This window comes from Mobula hypostoma, chromosome 18, assembly GCF_963921235.1.
Source record: "Mobula hypostoma chromosome 18, sMobHyp1.1, whole genome shotgun sequence".
Taxonomy (NCBI): domain Eukaryota; kingdom Metazoa; phylum Chordata; class Chondrichthyes; order Myliobatiformes; family Myliobatidae; genus Mobula; species Mobula hypostoma.
In genome coordinates, this window is record NC_086114.1 from 38,509,090 (window position 1) to 38,527,410 (window position 18,321).

At 42.0% G+C, this 18,321-nt stretch overlaps 1 long non-coding RNA gene across 1 annotated transcript; it reads right to left on the bottom strand.

Annotated features, from left to right (window-relative positions):
* Nucleotides 1-1,568: 1,568 nt before the first annotated feature.
* On the bottom strand, nt 1,569-17,836 carry LOC134358204 (uncharacterized). Its single transcript, XR_010020828.1, has 2 exons — nt 17,697-17,836; nt 1,569-1,621 (listed from the first exon to the last, which is right to left on the bottom strand). It is a non-coding gene; the product is annotated as an uncharacterized LOC134358204 (long non-coding RNA).
* Between the last annotated feature and the right edge of the window lie 485 nt (nt 17,837-18,321).

Below are 18,321 nucleotides of genomic sequence, written 5' to 3' on the forward strand. Positions count from 1 at the left end.
ATGTGTGTGCATAGGAATGAGAAGGCGAGAAGAGGGACAAAAAGAGAGAGAGGGGGGAGAGTGAAACGGAAAGAGAGAGGTAAAGAGAAAAATAAAACAGAAAATACAGAGAGTGGGGTGACAGTGAGAGGAAACATTTAAGAGAGAGAGTGGAAAAAAGGGAGAATTAGGCTGTTGAATGGAATTGATTTTTTTTAGCAGAAATATTTTGTGTTCCTTTATCTTCTCATAAATTCAATGGTCCTCAACTACCTCTTGCCTCATATTTCTATATCGTCTCTAGTCCAGTGCACAATTTTTCTGCCAAAAGAAGAAGCAGTGTGGCCAGAAGGAAGGAGACAAGGACTGGGTACTGTAACACCAACTATGAGACCTCATTTCTTCACCTCTCCTGTGCACCACCCAGCATGACCCAGCCACTGGACATATCTACGCTCACACTGTGCTGGCTTGCCAAACAAGTGTCAAGATGATTGAGTGACCAGCAGTTAAATCAATCCCAACTTCACTTATAACTAAAAAAAATAGGTGGACAAAAAGCTAGAAGCATCTTCTTTAAAAATCCTGTGTTATTCTTAATCCTACTTGCAACAATTTTCTGGAAAGTACTCTTCAACTCCTGGAGACCATAAGATGCAGGAGCAGACTTGGGCCGTTCAGCCTGTTAAGTCTGCTCTGCCATTTAATTAATTTTTGATTGATTGATTGATTGATTTATTTATTTATTTATTTATTTTTTGCTCCTTCCCTTCATAACCTTTAACCCATTTACCAATTAGGACTCAATTAATTTCTGCCTGTATACACTCAAGTGAATTGACCTGTACATCCCTCTGTGGCAAACAATTCTACAGATTTTCACCACCCTCTGGCTGAAGCCGTTTCTCCTCATCTCAGTTTTAAAGGGACATCCCTTTATTTTTGAGGCTCTCTCCTCAGACGTTAGACTCTTCAACTAATGGATGTCATGTCAGTACTGAAATTAGGGCAACATTGATTAGACAGAAGATCATAATGTTGCCTTGTTGGGAAGGAATAAGGCTCTTATTGAAATTTGTGTATTTCAGAGACAAGAGGAGAAACTGAACATTGTAAGTGCATTAATACTACACTGTGATGTATAGAGGGTGGAACTGAATCAGTAAGTTGTGTGCCCACCCATCCACCATCAACACTTGGTCACCAATATCTGCATCTAGGCTGCTGCCTTAGTGCAATGCTGAGGGAGTATGGGAACATCAGAGGAGAACGGGTGAGTTGTTATATCATATCCCTCATCAGCTACTGAATATGTGAGGAAAGTTTTAACATTCATTGCAAGATGTAGGTTCTATGGCAAAGTCAACAAAGCATATCCAGCACTGGTCACCCTTGGGAATTGAGTGTTGGGCTTCATCAAGTGAAATGCTCTCCTAGTGTGGTTCAGGATTTTAATTCAGCATCTAAAAAAGAAACTACAATATATTCCAAAATCAGAAGGGTGCATGACTTGCAGGGAACTTTGACATATCGACGTCTTGGAACTTGATATCATCATCCTTCTGGACTGTGGACGGCATGATGCTGGGAATTCCTTCGGAGGTTAAGTTGGTGCAGTACATCTTCTGAAAGGAGGGACCTGCTGAGGGAAGAAGTGGAGATGGAAACCTGAGATTGCAGCCTTGGTTATTCTATTCCGTTTGACTATGAAGTAACTAGAAATGGGTCAGGGTACATGTCTCTAACCGCTCCCCTACCTTCTCCAATTACTCATTACCTCTTTCCCTTTATTCCATAATTTACTCTCAACTCCTATGAGATTCCATCTTTTTCAGAACTTCCTTACTTCTATTTATCATCTCCCTGCTTCTTACATCATTCCCACTCTCCCTTTCCCTCACCGACCTATCTTGCCTCCCCCCCGCCGCCACCTCAACTGGATCCACTTATCATTCACCAGCTCTTGCACCAACTTTCCCCTAGCTTTTATATTGGCTATTTCCCCCTCTTTCTTGACCCAAAATGTTCTCTGTCCATTTCCCTCCACAGGTGCTGTCTGATCTTCTGAGTGTTTCCAGTGCTTTGTGCATTGCTCCACATTTCCAGCATCTGCAGACTCTGTCGCTCCAGAGTACACATCAGATGGAATTTAAAGTAAATGAAATAATTCACCTGAACAGGGCACAGGTGAGTTAACTGAGGATTACTTGTAATCAAAGCCACTGGACTAGAGGTGGCAGTAAAGGAAAGCAAGGGGGTCCAAGGGGGTAAAACTACAATGCTATTGAATATGTTGCAAGACACTAAAATCAGCCCGAAATCAGGGATCTGACTCACTGAGTGCTCCATACCTACACTCTGGGTCTCAGATGGTTGAAAAAGGTATGGGCCCCCAAATCCTAAGAACTTTCTACGGAGGCACAATTGAGAGCATCCTGATGAGCTGCAACACTGCCTGGTATGGGAACTGTACTTCCCTCAATTGCAGAGAGTGGTGCGGACAGCCCAGCACATTAGGTGTGAACTTCTCACTATTCAGGACATTTACAAAGGCAGGTGTGTAAAAAGGGCTCGAAGGATCATTAGAGACCCGAGTCACCCCAACCACAAACTGTTCCAGCTGCTACCATCTAGGAAACGGTACTATAGCGTAAAAGCCAGGACCAACAGGCTCCGGGACAGCTTCTTCCACCAGGCCATCAGACTGATTAATTCATGCTGATGCTACTGTATTTCTATGTTATATTGACTATCCTGTTGTACAGAACATTTATTATAAATTACTATAATTGCACACTGCACATTTAGACAGAGACGCAACATAAAGATTTTTACTCCTCATGTATATGAAGGATGTAAGTAATAAAGTCAATTCAATTCAATTCAATTCCTGGCACTTGAAGAGGTCCAATAAACATGACTACGCTGTTTCCATTTTCCACAGAGAGATTACAGATTTTAGTAGAGTGTACAATAGCAGGATGTTTTAACAGAGATGATGTTATTAAAGTATTTCGGAGTCAGATCATAATATTGGAAAGTTAAAAGGATATTTAACTTGAGAAAATATTTCTTCATACAAAAAGCCTTGGAATTCTGGAATCCTCTTCTACAAAAATGTCTCACTGCCCTAAAGGAATCAGAATCTGTCTATTATCACTGATATGTGTTATGGAAATTGAGGTTTTGTGGCAGCAGTGCAGTACAAGACAGAACAAATTATTATACATTATAATAGTAAATAAATAGATAGTGCAGAAGGGGAATAGTGATGTAGTTTTCATGGATTTATGGGCTGTTCAGAAATCTGATGGTTGAAGGGAAGAAGACTGATCTTCAGTCAAGTTGACGCCTGCACACAATGCTCCTTTGGTTGACTTCTTCTGGGTAGATCATGGAACCATCTTTTTCACTTCTTTGATGTCTTTTATTTTTGTTTCTCATCTTGAATGTGATTCTGGAACCGTTGGAGACTGTGTTTAGTTGTTTGGAGATCATTTGGGAGCTTCAGCAATCTGCATTCTCTGAGATTCCGGGAGGCAAAGGCAACGTGCAGGAACCTTGTGGCAAGAAGGCCGCAGGGGGATGTGCGTGCTGATGTTTGATTCCATTTCACCGATTATAGTCTCCATTGTTCATCAATTAAGGCGATGAGGGTGATTGAAACATCGAGGCGAGTGTGGACGTTTGGAGACTGTTTGGGTAGTCCAGTGCTCTGCCATCTTTGAGAGATTCAAAGCGGCAGAGGCAGCGTGGGAAAACCACATAGTGCAGGCTGAAGGCCGTTGTTTGGCTCCTTTTTGCCAATTAAAGTTTGCATTGTTTGCCAACTAAAGCAATGACAGTAATTGAAGCATTCAAGTGAGTATGGAGGGTGAGCACCAGCTACTTGTCTTTTGTTCACTGTACTACGCTACCAGAGGAGGGAAATCCTGCCGCTTTGGAGAGTGTTGCCCAGGTTTTCTCTGTGTTTTGGATGTGGACTTGGACTATAAAATCTTTTTCTCAATCTCACAGCTTTTTCACCCGATCGTCTTGGTTTATTTTTTGCCTGAGAGGGAATTGGGGGTTGATGTGCCTGTTCCAATTTTGTTCGTTGTTTTTTGTGGATAGATGGGATTTGGGAGTTGATGATCGTGCTGCTTTTATTTTCTTTCTTGGTTGCATGGCTACCTGGAAAATTGAAGAATTTCAGAGTTGTATACTTTGATAATAAGTGGACCTTGGAACCATTGAAGCTCTTCCAAAAATGTTGAGTATGGGTCTTTAGGCTCCTGTACCTCCACCCTGATGGTAGTATTGAGAACAGTGCATGTCCCATGTGGTGAGGATCCTGAATGATATGGATACTGCCTTCTTAAGGCACTGCCTTTTATAGATGTCCTTGATGGTTGGGAGGCTTGTGCCCCTGCTGGAGCTGGATGAGTCTGCAGAAGGATGTGATTATGCTACAGACACCACAGAGGACATTCGTCAGTACATTATCTGGGTTGGAGGACTTGAATTGTAAAGAAAGTTTGGATAAGATAGATACATTTTCTCTGCGTGAAGGGGGTCGCTGGCTCAACTGACAGAGATACATAAAATTTTGAGATGCATATAGAGTGCAGAGAGTTAGAATCTTTTCCCATGGAGAAGATATCTAAAACAAGAGTGCATAAATTTGAAGTGAGGGAAAGGAGTTTTAAAGGGGATCAGAAGGGGAAGTTTTTCTGACAGAGTCTGATATTTGCTACGTATTACCTAAGGAGGTGGTGGAATCAGATACAACGACTACATTTAAGAGAATTCTAGGCAGACACTAGGCAAAGCATGGATGGTTATGGACCAGTGTAGGTGGAAGTAAAGGTCAGCATTGATGTGTTGGGCCAAATGTCCTGTTTCTGTACTGTACTCTCTAAAAAACGTATCTTGAATATTTGAAAACTGAGGTCAATAGAAACTTATTCAATACAGTAAGGACTGGAGCACCGTGATATAGATAGAGTTTTGATACAGATACACAATGATCTAATGAAAGGAGAGAAAAGTATGAAGGAGAAAAATAATGTATTTCTTGGTTTTGGCTGTTATTGGGGATTTAAAGAGAACAGCAGGAGAGATAATTAGCAATAAAAAAGATTGGGATGTCTGGGAATTGTATACACTAAGTCCTTGATATTCACAAGGGCAGGGAGAGGGGATCAGAAAAGCACTTTCTCTTCCGGATTCCAGATTTAAATCCAAGACAACAAATGAATGCCCCAATGAAATTAGTCTGAGTGACTTCAGTTCACTCTACATAAGCCTCAGTTATAACATGCAGACTGAGAATGGGAGGAAAGTTGCACTACTTCAAGGAATTATCATTTGGACGAAGATTTAGGAGTCACGTAGGGGCAGAGAAGAAATTATCTGTCATAAGGGGGGGCGTTGGTGGCAGACCCAAATGCAAGACACAGACACTGAAGTACTAGGAACAGGACAAGACTAGAGTTAGGTACGTGACTGGATGCAGACTAGGAGCTGAGACAAGAACACAGACTTGGGCTAGGACATTGAACTCCGGAACCAGAGCCTGGACAAGGACCCAGAACCTGGGTCTTGGATGGGACTTGGAACCTGTGTCTTGACTTGGAACCGGAACCCGGGTCTAGGCTAGGACTCAGGAATAGGATCTTGGCAAGGACAGGACATGGCTACAGAACAGGAAGTGGCTACAGAATGGGATGTGGAACTCCTGCACAGGACGAGGCACATGGACAGGATGAGAACACAAAGCATTGACTAGGACAGGATGAGGTTCTTGGAGGGAGTACTAAGAGATAGAATCTACAAGCATTTGGATAGACAGGAGCTTATTAGGGAGAGTTAACATGGCTTTGTGCGTGGTAGGTCATGTTTGACCAATCTGTTGGAGTTTTTGGAGGAGGTTACCAGGAAAGTGGATGAAGGGAAGGCAGTGGATATTGTCTACATGGATTTCAGTAAGGCCTTTGACAAGGTCCCGCATGGGAGGTTAGTTAGGAAAATTCAGTCGCTAGGTATACATGGAGAGGTGGTAAATTGGATTAGACATTGGCTCGATGGAAGAAGCCAGAGAGTGGTGGTAGAGAATTGCTTCTCTGAGTGGAGGCCTGTGACTAGTGGTGTGCCACAGGGATCAGTGCTGGGTCCATTGTTATTTGTCATCTATATCAATGATCTGGATGATAATGTGGTAAATTGGATCAGCAAGTTTGCTGATGATACAAAGATTGGAGGTGTAGTAGACAGTGAGGAAGGTTTTCAGAGCCTGCAGGGGGACTTGGACCAGCTGGAAAAATGGGCTGAAAAATGGCAGATGGAGTTTAATACTGACAAATGTGAGGTATTGCACGTTGGAAGGACAAACCAAGGTAGAACATACAGGGTTAATGGTAAGGCACTGAGGAGTGCAGTGGAACAGAGGGATCTGGGAATACAGATACAAAATTCCCTAAAAGTGTCGTCACAGGTAGATAGGGTCGTAAAGAGAGCTTTTGGTACATTGGCCTTTATTAATCGAAGTATTGAGTATAAGAGCTGGAATGTTATGATGAGGTTGTATAAGGCATTGGTGAGGCCGAATCTGGAGTATTGTGTTCAGTTTTGGTCACCAAATTACAGGAAGAATATAAATAAGGTTGAAAGAGTGCAGAGAAGGTTTACAAGGATGTTGCTGGGACTTGAGAAACTCAGTTACAGAGAAAGGTTGACTAGGTTAGGACTTTATTCCCTGGAGTGTAGAAGAATGAGGGGAGATTTGATAGAGGTATATAAAATTATGATGGGTATAGATAGAGTGAATGCAAGCAGGCTTTTTCCACTGAGGCAAGGGGAGAAAAAAACCAGAGGACATGGGTTAAGGGTGAGGGGGGAAAAGTTTAAAGGGAACATTAGCGGGGGCTTCTTCACACAGAGAGTGGTGGGAGTATGGAATGAGCTGCCAGATGAGGTGGTAAATGCGGGTTCTTTTTTAACATTTAAGAATAAATTGGACAGATACATGGATGGGAGGTGTATGGAGGGATATGGTCCGTGTGCAGGTCAGTAGGACTAGGCAGAAAATGGTTCGGCACAGCCAAGTAGGGCCAAAGGGCCTGTTTCTGTGCTGTAGTTTCTATGGTTATGGTTCTATGGACGTGGCTTGGACAGGACAAGGTTCTTGGACGTGGCTTGGTCAGGATGAAAGACTCCTGGACAGGACGAGGGAACCCCAGCACTGGGCTGGGTGAGGCTCATGGACAGGACGAGAACATGAAGCCTTGACTTGGTCGAGGGAGACAGGAATGCAGAGCCATGGTCGAGGGAGAACAGGAACATGGAACACAGAGCCAGGACCCCTCCTTGGGAACAGGACTTGGGGCCGGGGCGCAACACAAAGTCAGGAGCGCTCCTAGGGAGCAGGACGTAGGGCCGGGACTCATACACAGAACACTGAGACAGATCTCACTCAAGGTAGTAGCAAACAGCTGGATCTACCCAGCGAAGGCAAGGGCACAAACAGACGGTTCTCAACACAAGGTAGAAGCAAACGGCTGGACCTACCTAGTGAAGGCGAGGACACAGAGACAGTTCCCAACTCATGATAGCGGCAAATGGCCGGATCTACCTAACAAAGGCATGGACACAGAGACAGTTCCCAACTCAAAGTAGCGGCAAATGGCCGGACCTACCTAGCGGAGGCGTGGAGACAAGCAAGGTAGCATGCGAGGCTACAGGTGAAGGTAGCAGGCAAGGGCTACAGAAGGAAGGGGAAGGGAATGGAACAGTCCAGCCTCAGGGTAATGGCAAAAATGGCCTGGCTTACCCCACAGAGGCAAGGACGGGATACTGACGAGGCGAACCAGCCCAAAATGTGAATCAGGTGCCTCAATTAGAGCACCCAACAGAACAAGGGGAAACTGGAAAACCTAGAATGAGGAACAATGGACCAGACTGTGAACCGGAATGTGGACTTCACGGACCGGACCATGACATTATCACTTGGCAACAACATATAAAGTCAACAATTATAAGAAGATCTCTTTGGCTCATCCTCCATCAGGGCACCTCTGATCTGATTGTTGCAGGATGCGCTTGTGACTTAAATGATCTTAGAGTTGTTGTTATTGTTAGTCCAGGTGACATGTTGATTACAGAAAGACAAATTTCCTGTCATCAGTCATAAATTTGCCTAAATTATCATTACTTTACCTTTTGTTGCTCTGTGACTGGTGAACCTCTGATTTTCACTCCCAGAAAGAGGTGCCTTCTTATCTAAGTCACCAAGCAGGCATGAAGCTAATCCTTAGAGGTAATGTATCTCAGAAGTGAGCAGCTGTGCAGTGATCTTACAGGAGGGATATGAATTATTTAAGAACATTGCAGAAGTGCGTAGGAGTCATTAGGACACAAAGGAGGCCAGTCGTCCCATCAAGACTGTGCTGCCTCATTGAGCCACCTACTCAGTCACATTCTCCAAACTCTTTCCCCATAGCCCTGCAAATTATTTTCCCTCGTGCTTGTCCAATTCCCTTTTGAAAGCCTTGACTGACTCTGTTTCCGGCACCCTTACAGGCACTGAGTTCCAGATCATAACCACAGTTAACTCAGAAAATCATTTTAAATTAAATTGGAAATATAGAACTTCTGTTGCCTGTTAGCTCAGGGAAAGCAAATAGAGAGGAAGTGGTTTAGCTGAGTAATAGAGGCTTCAGGGAAAACGGACTGTGCTGAACGCAAGGGATTTCAGTGGTTCTCTGACAAGGAAGGGTGAAAGTACAATTTTGTACAGGCAATAAGTAATTTATTCTTTGCATTGTGCTTGAAGTGGAGGATCGAGACAGCTGATAAGTTAGAAACAATACCCAAAAGACCATCCAAAGTTACCAACAAATCATTAAAAAAGAATTTGGCACTTGGTTTCCAATGACCATTGCATAATTGGATATTACAGCGTGGGACTTGCTATGTGTGTATAAGTCGTGCTGTAGTGACAATAGTTTATAAGTTTCTGTTTAAACTGGAAATGAGAATAAACTGGGTAACAACAGGACAGTCAGCCTAATGTAGTAGATGTTTGGAGGTAATAATCTGGAGCAAGATTAATTCTTAGAAAATACAGGTTAATAAATGAAAACATGAACAGATTTGTTAAAAGCAATGTGTTTGACAAATTTCTTAACATCCTTTGATAAAATTACAGGGAGAGTAATTGAATGAGGTAGTGCTATTAATGTAAGCATTGACTTTCAAGAGGAGTTTGACAAAAGTGCCACATAACGTGGAACGCTGCAGTCCCTGCAGTTAATGGAAAGTGGCTGTGTGAATCAGAAATTGGACAAGGAAGAGAAAGAATAGGGAGAACGTTTGATTTTCAGACTGGAGGGAAGCGTCCTTCGGGAAATGTTGCTCGAATCGTTGGTCCAGTTGATAAATATTATTGTCTTGGGCACGCATGGTGCAATTTCAGGGTTTGCAGATGAAATAAAACACAGAAATATAATAAGCATTGAGGAGATTAGCAGCAGATATCAACAGACACAGTGGGTGCAACGGCCAGAGCAAAGAAAGGCAATTCAAAACAAACAGTTCAAGGTAAACTGATTTCAGATCTGCGGGAAGAAGGTAATGAAAATAAATGTTACAAATTCTACCAATAAGTGCAATTTAAATAAAGGGAGATGTCTATGATCATGGGCAGGTAGCAAGGGTGGCAGGAGGAGTTGAGAAAGTTGTTTGATGGGAGGGATCTGGAGTTTAATTAGCTTGAATATAGGAAGTAATTTTAGTCTTCCAGAAGGGGAAGATTAGGGTTAGATGGGAAGCCAATGTAAAAATAAATTGGCTTAAAGCAAGGAGTTTATAGAATCTCTTCAACCTGTTTTGTTCATGTTGACAGTCGTCGTCTCATTTGCCTATCTTTTGCCTATATCCCTCTAAACAAAGGTAACCAGCCTTTTTGATGCCATGGACCCCCTACCATTAACCAAGGGGCCCATGAACCACAGATTTGGAACCCCTGCTCGAAACCTCTCCTATCCATGTATTATCCAAATACCTTTTAAATGTTATCATACCTACTTCAACCACCTCCTCTAGCAGCTTGTTTCATATACACACCACACTCTGCATGAAGAAGTTACCCCTCAGTTCCTTTTTAAATCTTTCCCTCTGACTTTAAGCCTATGTGTTATACTTGTTTATTCGCTAACCCTGGGGAAAGAGTCTGTGTGGGCCAATTTCAATGTGTATGAAATGAGGTCAGGATACAAGCAACCTATCCAAAGCAACTGTAGATTTCTGGGTTTTTCTGTGCTGCATAAACCTGTCTGTCAGTAAATCCAGGAGAGTCTGGATAGTCGGCAGAAGAGGCTAAGTGGTGGGGGGGGGGGGACCTGATACAGGTGTATACAATTATGTGAAGCATAGATAAGCTCAAGTTCCTTAAGGCTGTTATAGCCAAGGGTGGAAGTGGGAATAATTTCCCACTACCTACTAAATGCTCCCAATGGCATACATCTCAAATAGCCTCTGACAATCAAGTCCAACACCTGGTCTGCATTTGTAGCTTAGCTACTAAGCCTAGTGGAACCGTGTCTACTGACAGAAGAATGGGAAAAAGTAGATTACTGTTGCCTTAAAGCCTGTCGCTTCAAGGAGAAGGGGCTGATCAGCTGTGGTTGGCATTTCATCTAGGAGAAGGAAAACTCTGATCTCAAATTTCCACTGCCTTGCGGCTACACCCACTTGTGGGGAAGTCTTTGGGAAATTACAGAGCTGGGGTCCCTAAGGCAGTCCTACATTGATTTCAGTGCTGACTGGCGACTCCTGTGACATCGCTGGTGCCAAACTGTATCGGTCTCTGCTGTTTCTTTGGATTCATCAGGTGTGTGAAGAGGAGGAGTCTTGCCACGTAGACAACAGCTCACTTTCCATATTGTACTGACCCAGACTGCATACTGGCTTGGCTATCATGTGGACATCTGGGATGCAACATCCATGGTCGACCTTGACCAACTATGGGCCTCAAGGTAAGCTCGATAGCTGGAAGCAATCCAAAACCAGAAACATAGGTTTAGGGTAAGTGTGAAGAAGTTTAGAGAGAATCTGAGGAAGAATCCATTCACCCAAAGGGTGGTTGGAATTTAGAACGCACTACCTGAAGGGACGGTGGAGGTAGAACCTCTCACAACATTGAAGAAGCATCTAGATGAAAGCATGAATCTTCAAGGCTTAGAAACATATAGTCCAAATTTCCGTAGATGCTGGCCTGCTGAGTTTCTCCAGCATTTTGTGTGTGTTGCTCGAACTTCCAGCATTTGCAGATTTTCTCTTGTTTGAGGCCAAATAGAGTTAGTATTGATGGTCAGCATGGACATGGTGGTCCAAAGGGCCTTTTTCTGTGCTCAGTGACTCTGGACTCCACAATTATACAACAATTCTCATCAATTTCAGGTTAAAATTTTGGGAGGATGACAAGGCATCAGATAGAATGCAGGAATGAGTGTTGGGGTGGGGGCATTCGGGAAAGATTGGAAAAAATGTGGTTGCTTCCCCCTCAAGGTAAAAAGAAGATTTAATAGAAGTGTTCAAAATCATGCACGGTTTTGGTCAGATAGTTTAAGAAGAAATTAAGGGCAAATTAACAGAAAGCATTGATACTGATATAAAGAGCCAGGAGCATGAGGAAATGTGTTTTGTACATCAAGTGTTTTCATCATGATGGTTCTACTTGAAGGGCTAAAGAGCCAAATTTAAATAACCTTTAAAAGAAACTTGTATAAATACCTGGAAGGAGGGAACTATGAAAGATTGTGGTGACTGCTCAAGAAGTGGAAGTTTTTGTCTGGCTAGGTCTTTCACGAGCTGGCACAAGCCAAATAGATCAAATGGCCTCTGTCTGTGCTGCAACCTAGCAGAATGGAAAGACTCTATCAAAAACAAGAAAGCATAGATTTAACACACGAGGAAAGAGTTTTAAAGGGGCTGTGGGTGGTAAGTTTTCTCTTACATAGAGAGTTGCTGATATATGGACTGCAATGGCAGATGATGCAGTGGAGTCAGACACTATCACTGCATTTAAGAGCATAGAACAAAGAACAGTGCAGGACCTTTGTCCCAAGATGTTGTGTTCATCTATATAAACCTACACTATAATCTATCTAAAGCTTCCCTCCTACACAGACCACAGCCCTCCATTTTCTAGCTTCCATCTACCTATCTATGAGTCTCTTAAATGGTCCTATGTATCAGCTTCTTCTACCAAACCTGGCAGTGCATTCCAGACGATGATCAATTTCTGTGGAAAAAAAACATACCGTGCACATTGTCCATTCATATAAACAAATGTCCAGTGGTAATGGCATTGCCACCATAGGAAAAAGATATTGGCTATTCACTCAGTCTATGCCTCTCATAATCTTATACACCTCTATCAAGTTGTCTCTCATCCTCAATTACTCTAAAAGAGAACTGCCCTAGCTTGCTCAATCTTTCCTCATTAGGCATGTTCTCTAATCCAGGCAGTATTCTGGTAAATTTGTCTCTGCACCCTCTATAAAGCTTTAAGAATTGTTTAGACAGATACTCGAATAGACAAGGCATTGAAGAGTACAGATCTAATAAGGGTAAATGGGATTTGTGCCGAGGGGCAAAATGGTCGGCAAGGATGTGGTGGGCTGAAGGGCCTGTTTCTGTGCAGAATGACTCTACGATTCAGTGAATCCATGACTCCAGCTGTAGACAATTTCTCCTGCACAGTGAGCCAGCTAATGAAAAGGGAAATGCATTCATTCTCTAAATCATCTGTGAAATGCAATTGGGAACCATTAAAATAGCACCATGAAGGCAGAAAATACTGATTACTTGACAAAATTGATCTAGAATTAAGTCAGGAACTCCAGTTTTAAAGGCCATGGATTGCATTTGGGACTCAGGGAGAGATGTCTGATTATTTATGGAAAACTCTATAAATGTTTAAGAAGAGGAAAGAAGTGGTTTAAAACAGGCAGCACCAAACTGCAATAAAAGGTGTAGGAAATTTGCCATGAGCAGTCTCAGGGTACCTACATCTCCTGCCTCCAGTCCACTATTTCATCCATACTCCTCTGGAGTGTTGGAGGCCTTTCTGCCTCCTACACTCTGAATTATTGAGTTCGTCCAAACCTCTGCTGACCCTTTACTAACTTCAACCCTATTTTCTCTTTCTCTTGCTTATTCATTTCCAGATCCAGTAACAACTTGGTATTAAAATTGTCACTATCGTGGGCAAATTCCTCATAGACATCTTTTAGTGGAACCTCTCCTAAGCCCACAACACTCTCAGCATAATGTATCCAGTGACCTCTTGTCTCCAGTGTGTCTCCCACTTGTTCTGGGTCACCTTTAACTATTGACCACTTACTTTGGCTCTGCATTATTGTTGTATGACTATGCTGTGAAGGTGCCTTGGGGGATGTTACAAGGCTGAAGTTGTTCAATGATTTCTTCTCATTGACATTGTTATTTAGATGTTTGTGGACTTCCCAGCTGTCAGTCATTTAGATGGCCAGTGTGAGAAAAAAGGCCCAAGCATTCTGTGGAGTTAAGTCATCAGTAGAGAACCGTCAACGTATGCCCAATGAAGGGCCTGGACCAAAAATGTCAACTGTTCCTTTCCGTCCATAGATACTGCCTGACCTGCAGGGTTCCTCAAGCACTTTGTGTGTGTTTGCTCTAGATTTCCAGTATCTCCTAAAACTCTTGTGTCAACTTATCAATTTGTGAACATCAGCCCACATCGTTCAATCCAATAAAATAGAAGGCAATCTAACAATGCAGAAGATGGTCCCTGAAAGCCTCATGCAACTGTCCAAGGCTTCTTTGAGTATACCTTCCTCTTTGGATATATCTTCTAAGGGTACACCTCTACCTCAGAATTACTAATTCAGTGCTGTGACAATGCACCACTCTCCATTACTGCTCTCAGTCAAACGCTATCTTAAGCTAATATATCAGCATTTCTTCTGTGTCATTGGGTCAGTATTCTGGAACTACTGGCCCAACATCAACCTGGAAGTGAGTGGCACAAGAAAATCTGCCGATACCGGGAGTCTTAAGCAACACACACAAAATGCTGGAGGAAATCAGCACATCATGCAGCATCTATGGAGGGAAATAAACATTTAACATCTTGGGCAATATGCTTTGCTGCCTGACTTGCTGAGTTGCTCCAGCATTTTGTGTGTGTTGATTAATATGGAAGACTTTTTATTGAAGTTTAATTCACCTCATCTTCTCAAGGGCAATATGCTGGCCTTACTCATAAGGTCCAATGTCCCATGAGTGAACAATCTGAACAATCACATGAAATGCAAAAAGAGAAAACTACACTTACACACTGCCTATCTTGATCTCCCAATACCTCAAAACACTTCATACCAATGAAGTACTTTGAATTCTAGCCAAAATTTTAATGGAAGGAATTCTGTAGCTAAAATAAAAGACAGAACTGCTGGAAACACTCAGCAGGTCAGTCAGTATTGTGGAGAGAGAGAAAAGAAAGTTAATGTTTCAGGTCAATGATCATTCATGAGGCTGGCTGTGTCTCTGGTGAAAGGTTATTGATCTCACACATACACTTTGTTTTAATTCCTGCAGGTGCTGACTGTCCAGGAATTTTAGACTTTATCTTAAGTTAGTTAGCTGCAAGTTTATTGCCATGATCACACACACCCAGAGGTTTAAATACCATGAAAGCTAGCTTTATGCAGCAGCAACACAATATATTGCAAACATCAAGTAATTAACCTAAGTTAACATAAATTCCACATAACTTACACAGCAAAATAAACAAAAAAAAATAACAACAGTGGAGCAAACTGAGGGAAATATAATTGAAGGTAGAGCCGTATCTTCTATATTTAGATAGAACTACAGCATGTTTCAGATTCACAACAACTGCAGTACTTCCGTTACAGTTTCTGTTACCAGTTTAGCCTTCTCATATATGCACATAGATATCTGGTGGCTTTTTTTAGGTGCCTATGGAAGGTAAATGTTAGCCAGAGTGGCTGGATGATGACTGTAGCCCATAGATCAACACAACCACACCTGCAAAGCTAACTGATGCTGGGCTGACTACAATACTCACTCTATTATCGGACCCACTTCTCATCAGTAATCTCACCATAGCTCTGCTGACCTGGGATGAATACAAGCTCAGGTCCTCCTACGGGGTGAGTATAACACAGACAGCCATTATCCTGAAAGCAGGGCCACAGTTGTAACTTATGACCAGACAGGCTCTGATATCGGATTCCACTGGAGCAAGTTCTTTTCTGTCTGTCACATGAACTTTCTTACAAGAATGCTCCGTATTCACCCACGTGCCATGAGTTATGGCTAAATGAAATAGTCTTTTTCACCCTGGTGCCTTCCACCCTTCATTCAGCTCCAAATAAAAGTGTCTACTTAAGGATTAATAATGGGATGTTGGACTGATACAGAATATTGAACAGCTATGGAGCAGTGTGATTCTGTACCTGTGCCCACACTGAATCAGAACTTTCTCTCCAGCATCACATAAGGCATTAAGGGTTCTCTGGGAACTGCCACAGGTCAGGGAGGATTGCTGTTAACATTCGTGTGTACTGCTTGTGTACGTATATGTGTCTGTGCATGTTAATATGTGTATGTTTGCTTATGTATTAGTGTATGTGTTTTGCGATGACCAGCTGCAGGAAAATGATCAGATTACCCGAGTGCTTTAGTGACTATTGTGCTTATTTTTGGACTCAATGGATTGTGTATTTAGAAATATTCCCATTAGAGAAAATACTGGGTTGCATTTTAATTTTGCTGACTTCCTTATTTACCTAAATCTTTCCCACGTCTTCACCCTGAGCTGATTTGAGGCACAGGGTGTGGTGTCTGGGATAAAATGACAACCCTTTGAAAGGTTGTGACATGTCCAGCCTTCTCCTAAACTGGTGAGTACTCCTCTGTTGCTTGAAAGCATCTCCACTGTTTTGATCTGTTGCAAATAAACTTCCCTTTTCAGCGGGCTAACCAAAATCTGAAGGATTTTTAAGGCAAAGATTGCTGACCCCAGCCTATTGCAAATATTGGACCTGGATCCACTTCTCAGTTTTCAGCTAATGACAACAAACAGTCAACATAATCAAAGCTTCCACCCACCCCAGACCGCCTCTCTTCTCTCCATTCTCATGGGGCAGAAGATACAGCAACACACAGAAAATGTTGCAGGAACTCAGCAGGCCAGGCAACATCAATGGAAAAAAAGTACAGTCAACGATTCAGGCCGGAATCCTCCAGCATTTTTGTGTGTGTTGCTCAGATTTCCAGCATCTGCAGATTTTCTCCTGTTTGTGGGCAGAAGATACAAATGCCTGAAAGCATGTACCACCATGCTCAAGAATGGCCACAGTCACCTAGCATGATAAAATTAACTCTTTACCTCACAAACTACATTGGTATGGCTTTGCACCTTATTGACTCCCTGCACTGCACCTTTCCTGTAACTGTAAAACTATTCTGCATTCTGTTATTGTTTTACCTTGTACTGCCTCCATGCTGTGCTATATTGAAAAGATCCATATGGAGGTTATGCAAGATGAGCTTTTCACTGTACCTCAGTATATGTGGCAATAATAAACCTACTCAGCAATAATAAACCAATATTCCAATCTATGTACATTCAGCAGCTGAAAAAACACCCTTGTGGCAAATTGATGAATTCAGAATTCAGCTACAATTTAATTCTCAACAAATTATTTTAGGAAGTGAATGAATTTCAAAAAAAAAAGTCTGGCTGCTAATTAAATATAGACTAGAATGAGGCAAAGTAGAAAATAGAAGCAGTGATTTTCACTCACATGCAGAAATACTCAAGAAGGGGATGTAATTGGGAATTATAGACCAGTTAGTCTAACATTGGTAGTGGGAAAAATGCTTGACAGCATTTTATGGCACCCTATCAATGTTCATCTAAAAAGCATAGATGCTGTAAGAGGCAGTCAGCAGGGTTTTAGAAGCAATGGGGTCATGCCTCACTAACCTACTGGAATTCTTTAAAGAAGAAATTACATGAATGAACTGGGGATATCCATGGGATACTTGGGTTTACGGAAGGCATTTGACAAAACTCTGCACTAAAGGTTCGTCAGGTTGTAGACAGACATCAGGTGCTAGGGCTCTGGGTGGTCCAGAGAACTGACCTACAACCTCTGCTAAACTGTGACCACTATGAGATAAATAAAACCACTATGAAATCTGTAAATCTGAAGTAAAAATAGAAAATACTAGAAACACATGTGGTTCATATTTCATCAGCTATACAAGAACATCAGAAGTAGCAGTAGAAAAGGCCACTCAGCCCATCGACATCCTTCTGCTATCCAGTAAGATCAAAGATGATCCATTACTCCGGTATCCCTTTATTTGCACTATTTCCATATACTTTGTTTGCTTTAATTTCTATTAATCTCTCTCTCCCACTAATAACTGAACTATGATATCCCTCTTGGGTAGACAATTCTAAAATTCACCACCCTCTGGAGAAAGAAATCCTTTCTCATCTCTGAATGTCTGCCCCTTATGTTGAGACAATAATCCAGAGAAAAATCAAATCTACATACAGAATCTCTTATATGTTACAACAAAATCACTGCTAACTCTTCAAAACTCAGGGAAATATAAGCCCAGTCTGTCTGATCTCCCCCTGTATAACTAACCTGAAGTAAAGGAGCAAAGCTGGTGAATATTCGCTGCATGCTCTCTGTTGTGACTGTTCTTCTTTATGTAGAAAGAGCAGACTTTTCCACAATACCTCACCAGAGCCCTATATGTTGAGCAAGATGTCTCTACCCTTGACCTCAAATCCACTTATAACAAAGACCAATGTGTTCTTACTTTCTTGATCATCTGCTGCATCTAAACATTAACTTCTGTAAATCATGTGCAAAGATTATAAGGGCCCTCTGAATAACAAGATATCTCAGCATTTCTCCATTTACACAATATTCTCCCTTTTTATTTGTCATCAAAGTGGATAACCTCAGTTTGTTTTCACACATACAGAAGTTCACCTGCCATTTAATTACACTGACTTTTCGCTTTATCCTTTTCACAACCTCCACCTTATCAGTGAACTTGGATATATGACTCTTGATTCTCTCATTCAGATCAGTAATATACATAGATGTATGCATCTGGGGCCTTAGTTCCAAAACCTTTGGCATCCCCTTCACCAAGACTAGCCAACCCATAAATGACCCATTTATTCCAACCCTTTTCTTTTCATACATTAACCACAGGACAATTAGATATACAGTATGAGATGAATTAGGCCATTCAGCC